Raw genomic sequence first — 13,416 nt, 5'->3', positions numbered from 1 at the left:
TACATTGGTCCACACTAGTCTTCACTGTTAAAAGTTAGTTGTCATTCAAAGTCTCAGTAAAGGCCTTTTATTGTTCTGCTCTCATCTGGGACCAGCAGTTTGTTGGTACCACCGCAATTGTAGAATGTAGGCCCTTCAAGCTAATGTTTCCACCTTTCACAAGTAAACTGAGCCTTTAGTGATGAAGGAAGACCTTTGTAAAAGGTCCTTTAACAGTTTCCTCTATATGAAAATGTTGCAAATTGTTTAGAGAAGGACCAATCAAGCATTTTTGTATTTGATCATTATTGCATGTCTAGGAAATCAACTATAAGGAGACATTTTTCTAAAAATCTGTGCTCAAATAGAATATTTTTAGAATACTGAATGTATTCGTTAGCATATTTCCCTGAAAGCTCTATAGCCTCACTGAAGTCCCGACAACAACTTTGATTTTATTCGTTACTTATTAGAGCACATTTTGCGAAAACTTTTAAAATAAATAACATAAAAGCATGAAACACATAAGCCAGGTCCTGTCATAGGTAAGGGTATCTATTTTGGAGAGTGCAGCAAATGGTGTGGAGAAATTTGCAGAACAACTTTGAACTTTGACTTGTTTATATCTTACAAATAAACCAAGTTCTAGACCTTGTTACCTGAACATAAGGCCCCATTTGTTTGAAGGCAGGACTGCGATATTATTAGTCTCCTACCTGATTCCAAATGCAGATTTCTCTTGAGTATGTACCTACAGGTAGCAGTCTTACACAGATCTGTGTAGCGTCTCACTGTTTCATTTAAAAAATAAGTCTCCTCACTTTTTTGAGCTAATGTAGGGCGTATTTGCTCATGATAGATGTACAGCATTGAGATACAGAACCATTAAGAATGGGTAACTTTGGGCTAAAACAAACTATTTTCCGTGATGGAGCAGTGTATATGCTTCAGAGACACTGCCCTGAAGAACAGGTTCCAATCGCACAACAGTTGTTCGTCGGTCAAATTATAATTTGTTACGAAATGTGAGACGCAATGTATGGACTTGCTCGACCGGCAGAAACAGTGGCCCTATGGAACAATGTCATTGAAATGGAATGGGTCCTTGCATTGGTAACTCAAAAGAAGCCCTTCTCTATTTAAGTAGAGCCAAATATCCATCAGTTTTTAGACTGTGCTTTCGACATTCTGTCATAGTGACCTGACTCTGTGCTATATTTTCGTGAGAATGATCCACATACATCTAGCATGAGAGAATGCAGATCAGTCTGGCATCTGGATACCCTGACATACTTTTATTCAGCCCTGAGAGTGCCTATGGCCACATTTTGCCACTCCCCTCTGCCACTGACTACACCCTACCAAGTAGTCTGTCTGCGTTCCCGGGTGAAAATAGCACTCTTTTATGTGCACATGAATACATGTATTTATTTAACCACATGGCTGATAGAGCTATTCCCCTGCTGTGCTGGACAGCAACCAAAACGGGTGTGGTCATGACGAGCTCAGCTCGTCATGAGCACCTGAGAGGTATATGCCATGAGGAGCTGAGCTCGTCATGAGCACCGAAGGGGTTAATGGCCTTTACCAGAATATTGTTATTGTTATTTGTATAGAACAAATTTGTCTTACAAGAGAAGGGTTTTCAGTGATATTTACATTGCAAATTTTTCCCTATGAATTGAAGTTGGGTAATAGGACAGACAATGGTGAGATTGGATGGGCCCAGGGATGGTTTCCTTAGCAGGGAACTGATCGGACCTGACTTTAAAGTACTTGGGAATATTCCTTGGCTTACAGAGTCTTTAACAATGTTGAGAAGAATGGACATGAGGGACTCTTTTTTGATGGAACATGGAAAAGTGTTGTCCTCATAAGATGTTGCCTTGACAGTGTTCAGGAAATTGGTGTGTGGCTGGATTGAAGAAGCTTATTTTGGTGGTGAGGTAATTGGGATGACTGGAAGGGAGGGGGGCTGTGGAAGTGGTAATGTTGTTGGAAATGTTTTGTTGATCTAATTGGTGAAGAAGTGGTGGACAGAAGCAGGGTCTATAGGCTCTGGAAGAGAACTAGTGCTGTGTTTGACAGCCTGGAAAAGGCTTTGCTTCTGTTGGTTGCCTCGCTGATAGTGGTCTTGTAGTATGAGGCTTCGATCACTGACTAAATATCGAGGGACAAAATATAGACTACCCAAAATATAGATGCCAAAATATCGATAGACAAAATATCGAATTCCTATCTACAAACAGGTAAGTACCAAAATATCGAACCCAAAATATCGTTTAAAAATATATACTTTGTAAAAATATCGAATTTCTTAAAAATAATATAAAATTAAAAAAATATTACAAATAAATAGCTAAAATATACTTAAAAATACTTGAATTACCTTAAAATTATTAAATAATTCATTTAACTTATAAAAAAACATACAATCATATATGTTAAAACATATATATATATATATATATATTAACAATATTAATAAAAAATACACAATATTATTACCGTAGCATAGCAGGAGTGTAAAAATTACTATTCCCACTCCTGAAGTGCAACAGTAGGGAAAGTGTTGGATATTGTAGGGGTAAAAATTACTATTCCCACTCCAAAGAGTGCAACAGTAGGGAAAGCGTTGGATAGCGTAGGGGTAAAAATTACTATTCCCACTCCAGAGAGTGCAACAGCAGGGAAAGCGTTGGATAGCGTAGGGGTAAAAATTACTATTCCCACTCCAGAGAGTGCAACAGTAGGGAAAACATTGGATAGCGTAGGGGTAAAAATTACTATTCCCACTCCAGAGAGTGCAACAGTAGGGAAAGCGTTGGATAGCGTAGGGGTAAAAATGACTATTCCCACTCCAGTGAGTGCAACAGTTGGGAAAGCATTGGATAGCATGGGGGTACATTTTACTATTCCCACTTTACTGAAAATAAATTAATATAATTCACATAATTATCAATTAATCAATTAATTAAAAATTGATTACCAATTAAGAATTTATTATTACCAATTAAAAATGAATCAACAATTTATTCAAAATAAATAACAATAAATAAATTAACATATTTAATTAATTATAATTAAATTACTTCCCACCCTATTCCCCTATAAACCCACAACCCGCTACAGAAAATAAATTGATATTATTCACATAATTATCAATTAATCAATTAATAAAAATTAATTATCAATTAAGAATTAATTAATTGCCAATTAAAAATTAATTAACAATGTATTCAAAATAAATACCAATAAATAAATGTACTTATTTAATTAATTATAATTAAATTACTTCCCACCCTCATCCCCTATAAATCCACAACCCGCTACAGAAAATAAATTAATATTATTCACATAATTATCAATTAAGAATTAATTAATTACCAATTAAAAAGTAATTAACAATTTATTCAAAATAAATACCAATAAATTAATTAACATATTTAATTAATTATAATTAAATTACTTCCCACCCTATTCCCCTATAAACCCACAACCCGCTACAGAATTAAATTACGCAAAAATTAAATAACATAAAATGAATGACTTCAAATAAATTACAAAAAAATATACACTTTTCACACATATACTAACATACAAAACACTTTAAAAAATTCGATATTATTAAAAATTCGATATTTTTAATAACCTATATTATGTACTTCGATATTTTGACTTTCTATATTTTTAAAATCGATATTACATTACTTACCTTAAAAACGATATTTTTGATGTCTATATTCTGTCCATTCGATATTTTGTCCATTCTATATTTTGGAATGTATATTTGTGTTAGTCTATATTTTGGAATCGATATTTTGACCATATACCATGAGGCTTTATCTATTGTATTGTGGGACCAGCAAATAGAGCAGAGTGTTTTGAGGAAGGTGCTTTCATTTGGGAGTTTAGATCTTTTTTATTTATTTTCCTGTTTTCATATGGTATGTTTATTTTGTGTGTACCTGTGTGCTGGGGTCTTTCGATTGGATTTTCAGTAGAGCATAGCATTCAACATAAGCTCTCATAGTGGTGTTGTAGATGTCGAAAAGAGTATTGACACCTGTAGCAGAATGGAAGTGTTCTGGCAGCTGTAGTAACGAAGTCCAGACATATAGCGGATGTTCAGTAGATTTATTGAAGTAGATTACAGGAAATGCAGTAAATCCAGCACAGACCCCGCCAGGAGCAACCAGCATGCTACTCAGCCCTTCTCAACTGTCCCTTCTGATTTCCAACATTCTGTAATACATCATCCTTGGAACATTTCACTGGCAGAGCATGAGATGACATGAATAACATTAAAGCCAGGATACTACATATCATATCCCCTATTATTCTATATATAAAAAAAACAATAATGATGGTAAACAGAAAGAATAAAACGAGATTGGGGATGAACAAAGAGGAATCAGAAACATCACAAACCAATAAGAGAAGAGAGCAACAAAGAGAGTACACGAAGATATATGGAAGAAAAACAGAGAAGCAACAGGTGAGGAAAACAGATAAAAGTTAACCATCCTCCCTTCTAACATAACAGAAACGACAAGAGAAAGCACCAATGACTACCTCAAGACAAACTTGCTGGCCAGGCAGGCATAAAAGGAGACAAGTCGTAGCACAACACAATAACCACAGAACAACGACCAGACACTAACAAAGAGAAGAAGAAGGTAAAACCTGAAACGGACAAAAGAAATCGCACAACGGTAAGAAAAAGACAGAGAAAAACTAACAACAAGAATAGAATCCAGATTCCACAGATGACAAGAATAAAAGACATCACGAGGAAAGCTGAACTGTCAAAGGAAACAGAAAAATGAGAGAAAATTACAATAAGATCACTCATACTGCCCATTAAAATAGAAATTACAATATAATGAAAACAAAACATTGCATTCCAAACTGGAAAATAGTCAACAAAACAGCATAACGTTGAGGGAAACACCAATTGGTATTAAGACCAAAGAAATACACCTTGTGTGAGAGTAATATTGTACTCAACCTATGTGAGAATGGGAAAGACTAGAACCCATGACTAAATCTTACCATGTGGAGTTAAAAGTTATGGTGAAAGGATGCACACTGTGCACTGTAGTGATTGGACAAAACCCATATGACACACCACGTAAAGTTATGTGCACGGACAACCTCGCGTAGACGTTCAAGTGTTGTGATGGGACTACAACCCATACAACACATCCTAAGTAGGGTAAAACATACAAAATATATTGTGCATGGGCAACCTCAGGTAGAGGTTCAAATGTTGTGCACTGTTGTGATGGGACTACAAGCCATACGACACACCCTGAGTAGGGTAGAGGCGACCTAGTGTAATCTGTTAGCTGTGCACTGTAGTAATGGGACAGGACCTCATACTACACACCCTGTGTGAGGTAAAATAAAAACTAGAAGACTGAAGATAAACGTAAACTTACCCGAAATGTGAGGGAACATAACTGAAGTCAGGTAATGTAAATGAGTATGAACCCATGACCAATTTCACAACTATGATATTAAGGTTTGATAACTAGTATATATATATATATATATATATATATATATATATATATTCACTGAAAAAACCATAGGTTATAGACCATATATAGTTAGGAATTAGCATTTAAAAAACCTTATTTTACTCACACAAAACCATTGAAATTCCATATATAGTTAGTTGCACTAACTATATATCGCGCACCCGCAATCCACTGCTGATCATGTCACATATTACATCATTCATGACATGGTCAGTGACATCACTGATGACATCACTGATGACATCTCAAATGACATCACTGATGACATCACTGATGACAACATCCAGTGACTGTATGTTTCTGTAAAGTTAAAATATGTCTTACATATTGAAGAATGAGTGGATGTATAAGTGTCTGGATGAAGGATTTAGTAGGTGCGTGACTGACTGTATGAGTGAGTGATTAAATGTGTCTCACTGAATGCATGGGTTAGTGACTAAACTGTCTTAATTTGTGCATCATTATGTCTGTTGTGATGTAAACTGCTGCATGTGTTGATCATTAGCTATACGAGAGGCTATATGTGTTATTAATTGGTTGCCCAAGTATTTCTATGGGAGATTGAGTTTGTGTGGGGGTGGCTGGAAGGTGTGTGACTCTATGCATAGATGTGTGAGCAGTTTATTCACTAGGTGTATGAGTTCAAGACTGCATGTGGAAACAGCTACATGGGCAGTTGACTGTGTGCATGAGTGTATTGATGAGTGAATGGATATCTCAATGCTACATGTCATAGTAAGTACATATGTTAAACACAGTACATGTGAGAGTTGGCATATATAAATAACTGTGCATGAGAGCCACTGAATGAGTGAGTGGTTGTATCGATCATTGTGAACTTGTATCAGGGATTGTATAAGAGAGTAAATATGTGTTAGTATATGTTTCAATAAGTAAGGTGTGTTTAACTGTATAGTTGAAGAAATGGAGGTGAGATTGTTTCTTTGCATGACTGACTGGGTGTGTGAGTAACTCCATGGATGAGTGGCAGTGTGTGAGTGTCTGTATACACTGAGTGTATCTAAGGTTATATTAGAGTCTGAAGAGGTTTATCGTATTAGCACAAGAATGATGTCAAATGAGATGTCATCAGTGATGTCATCAGTGATGTCATTTGAGATGTCATCAGTGATGTCATCAGTGATGTCACTGACCATGTCATGAATGATGTAATATGTGACATGATCAGCAGTGGATTGCGGGTGCGCGATATATAGTTAGTGCAACTAACTATATATGGAATTTCAATGGTTTTGTGTGAGTAAAATAAGGTTTTTTAAATGCTAATTCCTAACTATATATGGTCTATAACCTATGGTTTTTTCAGTGAATTTCAATGGTTTTTTAATAGCAAATATCATAAGCTGTCGAATGTCAAGTACGTGGTAAGTAAAAACATTTTCGTGTTTATGCACACTGATCTGCTTTGAATGCTGCCCCCCACCCCTCATTTCTATTAGGAGTACTCTCTCTTTGCAGATAGTGAAGGGTAGTTAACGCAGGCCTTTGCCCCCGTTGTAATCCGTCGTGCCTGCTTCTCTCTCCATTTGATTGATTGTTCTCTTTGGTTCATTCTCTATTTACAAACAAGCACAGAGTCGCAATACTCTGTTTAGTCTTTGCAGATAGCGAAAAATCGTGTAAAAAAACAAAAGGAATCGAGCAAAATCAGTAGGCCACTAATGGGATCTCTTTTTGACCTCCCTAAAATAGAAACATTAGGAACAACCTGTTGATAATACCAATGTGTATGTACATAAGCGGCGTTCATTTGTGTTCACAGTACCCCTTGTTGATTGTTTGAATCGAGCATTGAATTGTTCGAAGTTGGTTCTCTTAAGAATCTTCTCTGCCTGCAAACGAGGAAGAATAGGAATATTCTCTCTCCCTTTGCAGATAGTGAAGGGTAGGTAACGCAAACCTTTAACACGTCGTGCCTATTTCGTTCCTCATTGATTGATTGTTTCCCCAAACATTGACTGTTTGGGAATTGGTTCTTTTTGGAGGTATTCCCTGTTTGCAAATATACGTAGGAAAATCTTTGCAAATAGTGAAAGGGTACGTAATGCGGACCTTTCTCCCCCGTTGTAATCTGTCATGCCTATCTACTCCCCACTGATTGATGCACCTGTTTCACCCGGACCATTTACTAGAGATACGTCATCTGGCCCGACCAGAGAGCACCCCTAGTGAAAAGGACATATGCAATAATAACGAAGTGATCACTGTATCCTGTTAACAGAAACTTTAGCATGAAACAACCTGGAAAGAAAAGAATAGGAAAACGAAAATCAGTAGGCCACTGATGAACATGAACTTTTATTAAACAACGAACAAAGAAACGATAACATAACGTAATGATAAAACCTATTAATGTCCTAGAAACAAGAAAACGTTAAAATATGCCAGTGGTGAGAGACCAGAAAAACAGTAAGAGAAACCAAATCACCCCTCGCTGTCCCACCGCCTGCCACGCCAAACAAATCGATAGACTAGGGAAAATGCAAGTCAGTAGAACATCCGCCCCCACTCTGGAAACTTCCAAGGTGGGGCAGGGTTGCGGCTACGCCCAGCCGGGAGCAGCCCATATAAGGCGGGTCCTGCTGCCACGCCTCGGCCAGGAGATCCTAACGTAGGGTGTAGCCGGAGGAGAGGCCGAGGCCAGCGGGACCCGGCCAGGGGATTGCCTTTACAACGCTGAACAGTTGCAGGGGGGGGGAATGTCTCCTCGACCCTCCCCTCTCTCTCCCAGTCCGGCCGCGGTGGCCCTTGAGAGTTGCAGGTAGTCCCGCCACATGCTCTTCCGGTCCGGCCACCAACGGTCGGGGGGCCGAGGCCGACGGGATCCGGCTGCAGCCGATAAACCAAGAAACCCGTTCATGGGGCCAGAGCCAGGGGCGTCCGGCCGACATCCACCGGAAGCCCGGCCCGAAGACGGACGGGACACTTCTTCTTTCTTGAATAATGGCTGCGACAACACTGGGGGGGGATGTCTTGCACATGCCTCCGACCCCCCCCCCCCTCGTCCTCATCGCCTGGTCCGGCCATAACAAATCTCAAGCGAGACGCCGTGGGGTGCACTGGGAGGGAGAGACGGTGCGAACAGGCCTCTCCCGCCTCCCCAGGTGGAGGCTTCCCAGCTGCACCCTCAGCGCTCCAGGCGCCCGGAAAAGGGTTCTTCCACTGTGGCCATGCTGCAACGTCTCGCCCGGCAGGGTGGAGCCCGTCCCCTCATTTGACCCCGCGATCGCCAGTAGCTACCGAACTCTCAAAATGGCGGTCGACCTGGCAAGAGCGGGCCCAGCATAAAGAAATGGCCCGGTCACTGGTTGACTCCACCACCGTAGTCCTCCACGACCTTGAAGATTCTAGAGGAGCCGCGGGAATCTCCGACTCCCGATGGGGAATGACTGCCATGATCGCCCGTGGAGTGACGAAACTGTATCCGCGGGACGTCGGCGCTCCCATGCTGGCGCCAGCCTCACTTTGAATTACTAGAATCCTGCAGACCTCAGTTCCGGTGAAAGCACAGTGTGACCCGGTAGGAAAAATTGTTGCACCCCCTCCCCTTTTTGACTGATAGTTCAAACCACCGATCCTTTCCTTTGCCCTTTTAACGGAACTTTGGACTGCCTCCCCCTCTTTTACATTTTCTAGAGAAAACAAAACATTAACCACTACATTAGCATAGCAGTTGACACCAGAACTGTTTTCAAATTGAAAACCAACAACATCTTCAACAGAATCCTTTTTGTTTCTGCTGTGACCCTGCTACAGCACAGGCATTGTCCCCAGCAGTAATTCTGCAATGCCGGTAAGAATAGCTGTGGTGCCTACTGGACTCACTCACCCCCGCGGCGCCCCACGCCGTTATTTGCTGGGCGGCAACTTACTAGACATCACTTTCGTGCCATCTAGATTTCAGCGCGTTCTGCTGCCTTGGAACTATTCGCACAACAGACTGCTACTGACGACCCACCCCCAGGCAACATCTTCTGAATTTTCATAATTTGAAAGAACTAGTAACATGTCCTCATCAGGAATTCAAAAGAAATTGCCACGGTCTCTTCGTTGTTTAAATGTTTTTACTGTTTTTGTTTTGTTGTATATATTTATATGTTATTAAAGTTTTATATTCCTACTACTTTGTTGGAGTGCTATATATTTTTAATGTGACACATAATTGTAAAAACTTTGATGTACAAAGAGTCATTCCTGGAATCTTTCGCTTCAGGCTCGGTCCCCTCCCCAATCACAATACAGGATGGTTTTCAGATAGTAGGAACACGTGTGGTGTGACGGATCTCATCGGGTGTGGGCCTTGATCTACTATAACTCCTTTGAAGAGGGGTGATTCTTTACAGCTGGGGCCATAAACTACATCTGCAGGGCTAGGTGATAGCCTGGACAATCGGACACAGAGGAAGAGGAGTGTCAGAGGGTGCGGTAGTGAATAGGGCGAAAGGGAGGTGTCGGGCGGGCACAGAGTGTGATTTTCAGGGAAGAGCAGCGTAGATGGGGGGAGGTTTATTGCCGATGCATAAGACAGAGAGCGGGGGTGACCAGTGCCTGGGGAAGATGCTTGCGAGGGTGGGGAGCCATGCTACGAATCGACAGCGTGCAGAGAGTGGGTCTGGTCAAGGCATCTAAAATGGCTGCCGTGCACGACAAAAGTGTGGCATTTCAAAAAAGGCAAGATGGCGCAGACAATGTTTTTCAACACTTCCTCATTTCCTTCGAATCGAACGTTAACAGACGTTGGTGCATATTACCAAAGTTAAGCGATATTTATCGCTAACGATGCTTACCAACGAATTTTTTACCGCTAAGCATCGTCAGAAATTATCGAAGATAAACCTTGCTATTATCAAGGTTTATCGCAAATGTGATAATAAACGGCCGCAAAGCATGAATATCGCTAAAAAGTCAGCGATATTCATGCATTACCGAGCTAATGCTCTTAGCCATGTTATCCACCTCCCATTGGATAACATGGCTAAGAACTGCTCAGGGCAGGTGTTACTTTTTGGAGATATTCGCGCTTAGCGCGCATATCTCCAAAAGTTGGTAATAGGAGATAGATATCTTGCATGTTGTAATGCAAATTATTGTGGTATATGGAACTCATACCATAATCTCTCAGGAAAGCAGAAACTGATCCTTTTGGGACCGCCTGAAAAGGCCTAGGGGGTGAGGGGTACTCTACTTTGCCCCCTTTTCACGTTCCGAACTATTTTATTTTACTCTCTTCTGTAATTACACAAAATAGCAGCGATAAGATGCATCGGAGACACACAGTGAGAGAAAGGAGGCCGGAGATGAAGAAGAGATGTCAAATACACATTGGAGATAATATAGTGGCAGAAGGGAAGTAAATATGAGTAAACTTACCATGTAACATAAAAATGTTGCACTCTATACTATAAGTCTCATTTTATACTACAATCACTTCGCTACAACCTCATAAATTAAAAATAAAAATGAATAATGTCTCAAACAATTTTTGATTTCTAAATATAAATTTATTCTTCAGAATTTTCTAAATTTGAAAGAACTAGTAACATGTCCTCATCAGCAATTTCCTCATGAAAAGTCTGCAATGATGATTCTTGTAACTCTATGGTCTCCAAACATTCGATAAATTCGCCATCAACAGATTGATCAAAAAAATCATTCAAGTCATCTCCTCCTTGTGACAATATTTCATTATTGGTGCTGTCAATTTCAATCAATGTAGTGGAATCATTCAAGTCATCTCCTCGTGACAATATTTCATTATTGGTGCTCTCAATTTCAATCAATGTAGTGGAATCATTCAAGTCATCTCCTCCTTGTGACAATATTTCATTATTGGTGCTGTCCATTTCAATCAATCTAATGGAATCATACAAGTCATCTCCTCCTTGTGACAATATTTCATTATTGGTGCTCTCAATTTCAATCAATGTAGTGGAATCATTCAAGTCATCTCCTTGTGACAATATTTCATTATTGGTGCTGTCCATTTCAATCAATCTAATGGAATCATACAAGTCATCTCCTCCTTGTGACAATATTTCATTATTGGTGCTCTCAATTTCAATCAATGTAGTGGACAACTCAAAAGAAATTGCCACGGTCTCTTCATTGTGAGCCATTTTATTTTGAAATTGCTTGCTGTAAATTGCAGAAAAAAATAATCACTTTCATTTATCGTTTTTAGTAATACATAATATAAAACTAACTTTATCAAGTATTTAGTATAACAGAAGGACTGCAAATAAATAACAGAAAACATTTTTCAAATTATCTTCAAGTGTACAACATAGTTCCCCTTACAAATTAACAACTCACCTTTTTAAAAGTAGGAGAAGTGTTAGTACTGTGTAAATCAAACACCAGAAATTCACCACCAAAAATTCCTCACAAATGTACCTCAGACAGTAGTATCACAAAATGGCTGTGGTTTCCTCTCATTTGACATATATACATAACCAATTAACTTTCATCACACACAAATACAAAACCAAAGTAACATTTTAATTGGTTCTAAATTTCAACACTTTCAAATGTGTTTTCCCCATGCAATTTTCCATAGGACATTTACATACGTCTACAGCCTGAATGGCTGAACGGAATTACACCAAACTTGGCAAAATGGTACATCAAACCTAAGAGGTCAGAAAGGATCTACTATGCCCCCTTATGGTCATTTCCCCCTTCGCTTTGGCCTTCTCTTGTCTCTCAATCCTACCGAGAGACAAGATGGCGGCCGCTACGGACTGTTTGGAATGTTGACAGACGCCGGAGAACCAATCAGCTTCGCAAAGCTCCGTAACGCGAAAAGTACGCGAAGCTGAGCGCTGTTACAGATATATATCTTTTTTTGAACGTTAATTTCTCAAAATCCACTGGAGCACATATATTGAGACCTAGCAAAGGCACATCGGGCTACCAGTCCCTAATATTTTGCCAAGTTTCGTGCAAATCCATTCAGCCGTTCGATTATTATTATTTAATTTTTTTGCCCCGCGGGGCCCTTTTAAAACCTCCACATCAAACCTAGGGGGTCAGCGAGGATCTACTATGCCCCCTTATGGTCATTTGCCCCTTCGCTTTGGCCTCCTCTTGTCTCTCGATCCTACCGAGAGACAAGATGGCGGCCGCTACGGACTGTTTGGAATGTTTACAGACGCCGGAGAACCAATCAGCTTCGCTTCACAAAGCTCCGTTGCGCGAAAAGTACGCGAACTGGAGCGCTGCCCGGTCCGCTGTTACAGATATATATCTTTTTTTGAACGTTAATTTCTCAAAATCCACTGAAGCACATATATTGAGACCTACAAAAGGCACATCGGGCTACCAGTCCCTACAATTTTGCCAAGTTTCGTGCAAATCCATTCAGCCCTTCGAGCTAAAAGTGAGGCCAACCGCCCTATGGAAAACTCAATGTTAAAAACACGTTTTGGGACCCCCCTTTTTTCTCGGCCCCCCCTTGACAAACCCCCCCCCCAAATTTTCAAGGGCTGCTCAGAAACAAAATGTGCCATTTTCCTGAAAATTTCAGCCAATTCCGTCCACAAACGCCAAAGTTATTAGACATAGAATTTTCAAAGATCCCATAGAGAAAAAATCCTAACTATATATACCTACTGGCGACCGCCAGTAGGTAATATATATATATATATATATATATATATATATATATATATATATATATATAGGTGTGAACCCATGACTAACCTCTAAAATAGAGTAGTGTAAGAGATGCAAATAGGACTAACACCCAATGCATACATATCCTGAAAACAGGAACCAAATATAAAAAAATGCAAGCAATAAAGACCTAAAAAACCTAGTCAAATGTGCAAGGGAAACGCACCCATTGGACAATCACCCTAAGGGTCAAGTA

General features: G+C 39.7%; 1 protein-coding gene across 1 annotated transcript in view; it reads left to right on the top strand.

The window, feature by feature from the left end:
- TMTC1 (transmembrane O-mannosyltransferase targeting cadherins 1) overlaps positions 1-13,416 on the top strand; it is a 1,403,473-nt gene that overhangs the window by 670,062 nt on the left and 719,995 nt on the right. The gene's annotated exons all lie outside the window — the stretch shown is intronic.

The sequence above is a fragment of the Lissotriton helveticus genome, chromosome 1_1, assembly GCF_964261635.1.
Source record: "Lissotriton helveticus chromosome 1_1, aLisHel1.1, whole genome shotgun sequence".
Taxonomy (NCBI): domain Eukaryota; kingdom Metazoa; phylum Chordata; class Amphibia; order Caudata; family Salamandridae; genus Lissotriton; species Lissotriton helveticus.
This window is presented reverse-complemented; position numbering and strand designations above follow the sequence as displayed.